Source organism: Arachis duranensis, chromosome 6 (assembly GCF_000817695.3).
Source record: "Arachis duranensis cultivar V14167 chromosome 6, aradu.V14167.gnm2.J7QH, whole genome shotgun sequence".
Classification (NCBI taxonomy): domain Eukaryota; kingdom Viridiplantae; phylum Streptophyta; class Magnoliopsida; order Fabales; family Fabaceae; genus Arachis; species Arachis duranensis.
In genome coordinates, this window is record NC_029777.3 from 6,913,215 (window position 1) to 6,916,216 (window position 3,002).

The window sequence follows — 3,002 nt, forward strand, 5'->3', positions numbered from 1 at the left end:
CCCACAAAAAGATATATATAAAAGTAGTTAAGTGCTAAAGCCTAAAAGTAAACCTTTGAATAATTTATTTAATCCTCTAAAATATATAAAAGATGTTTTTGGTCAACAAGTGTAAATGAATTCAAGCTTATATATATAGTGATTATTGCTGAAGCCCATATTACATTAGCCCATGTGATTCTAACGATTGACAACTCATATATTTATATTTATATTTATATTTATTATATTTATATTTATATAAGAGAGAGATATTTATTTCATACTGGGGTATTAGCCTTATTATCAGGCGAAGCAAACTGTTCAGTGCTACTTAATTAATTAATTTAATGTTTCGTCTTACGTATGTATAGCTCCTAACTGTTCCTTTCATAATTGATTCAAGAGACAAGATTTAACAATTAACATCAATCTGTTTTGATCGTATATGATGAAACCATTGACTTCAAATTATACATCTTGCTTATCAAGAAAAATGGCAAAAAATAAAGATATTTAAAATAAGGACAAAAATATATGTCATTTCTGCTGCATATGCATTTACAATGTGTTAAAAAAAAAAACAAGTCAACGGCCTATTATTAGTAGGTCCAAAATATATAGAGCATGGATATGCTATTGCATGAATTATAAAACTTATAAAAAAATTTTAATGCAATCTATAGAATTAGATTAGAAAATTAATTATTTTTAGTTAATATCAATTAATTTTTAAAATCATTTTTTATTCTAAATTTTATATCTTAAAGTTTAAACTTTAAAGTCTATCCTAATAAATCTTAAACTCTCTAAAATATGAAAGCTAAAATAATAATTTTACAATAAAATTTAATTAATATTAAATAATTAAAAATTAATTTTCTAATTTCTATACGTATTCCAACCTAAAACATTTGTAGAAGACACTACACGCGGTATAATATATAAGCAAACATCTCTTACATCATCCAATGGTAATTTCTACGCTGGTTTTTTTACCTATAATTATGAAACTTTATCTTAATTTAAAATCATTATATATTTAATAATATTCTTTTAAAAAATATTAAAAATTATTAAAATTTATTATTTTTAATCATCACTTAATCATTAACTCAATTTTTAAAATTTAATTTATTTAATTTACTAATTTAATAATATATTTTATCTTATATTTTTTAGATATTAATAATTAACTGATAATAAAAAATAATAAATTTTTATCACTCTCTAATTTGATTTTTCTCATTTTTTTTATGCAGAACATTGTCAAAATAGTAATTAACATAACACCATAACATCGCGATTACAAAAAATGTTACGAGTATTATCGATAAGTAAACAACTCTTACATCATCCAGTGGTAATTTCTGATCTACACTGATTTCAAGTTTCTTTTTGAAAAATAATAAATCATATTATCGATAATTAATTTATTTAATAGTAATTATATTCATAAAAAGATTAATTAAATGTACACAAATTGCATGCATAAAAAAATGAATTGCAGTGTACTTTTCTTTTACCCTTTTTTTTTTCTTTGGACGTGCATTATAGTATGCTTCGAAGTTTGAGAAATATGATAATGACACAACTACGTGGATGAGCATATAATATTGTTGTATTGTATTATTATCATCATCATACGTAGGAAGGTACATCGCACACACATATATAATGTTTCAGAATGTCGCATCATGGTAAGGCATGGACCAATAACTGCTTTTTATGAATAAAGTAGGAGCATTATAATTCATTTATTTATTAATATACCCTATTATTAATTATATTAGTATTAGGTTATATGACGAAAAGCCTCATGCACGATAACATACATGGCCTCTTAACCCGCGGATTCTCAGTCACCAACCAATAGTCCAATACTACTATAGTTCTAAAGACAGATTCATTCATCCACAAATAATTTGCAACTTGACAATATCTCATAATTATTATATTATATTATATTATATTATCATGCATGTATGATGTTCTTCTTCCCTAAATATGTCAAACTTAGTGACTTTTTATGCATATGGCGGTGATCTTTGGGGCCTAATTACATTTTCGGTATTCAATGCCGATGGTGATGTTCTGCCACTTTTTAATTTGTATATGATTATTAAGAGGTCTCTCATTTTTAAAAGAGTTGTGTAATATTATTATTTATTGAAATAATATGATGATTAGAATTTGTTATTTGATAAGACCTAAAAAAAAAAAAGAAGATTACAATACTACAATAATATTAAATTTAACACCATTTACATAAGCAAAAAGGTAATAAAATAAACGTGAAGGTGGCTGCTCTCAAAGTTTAATTTCCGATTCTTCTTTTTGATTGAGCTTTACAAGAATATTAGCACAAAATTAGTCTTTCTGTAAATATGTGTAATTTCTACATCTTCTAACTTCACCAAAAGCTCCTTGATGAATCAAATGAGGGAGGAGTTGTCATATGTGATGACACCTTCTGAATTAGCATCACAACGCAATTTATGTAATCTACCGTATTTTTCAAAGCAATTTATGTAATCTACCGTTATTTTTTCTTTTTGTGAAATATACTTCATAAGCTTATTTAATTGTAAAATTGTCATTTTGATAGTCATCCCACTGTATTTCCACCTAATTTGTTCATACTATAATTTAAGAATTAAATCAAAAGAAATCACTTCATCTTTTATCCAATTTTTCAATGCAACAAGAGAAAGATTTACTCAACGTCACTTATTTACACTATAGTTTCATTATGAAATCAAAAATATTTTGGCACTACTTTAATCACTCTATGGTGATTATAATAATTTAGGAAGTATTTATAATTTTTTATTAAGTCAAAATATTTTGAAAAAAAATTTTAAACCCATTAACATAAATCTCAATCTAATAACTAAATAAACAAAAATTAAATATTTTAATATTTAAAAATATAAATTAATAATTATTAGATAATATTTGAACTTTTTATATCACAAACATTTAAAATACGTATTATTTTTGGTATATTGCATCTTTTAAAA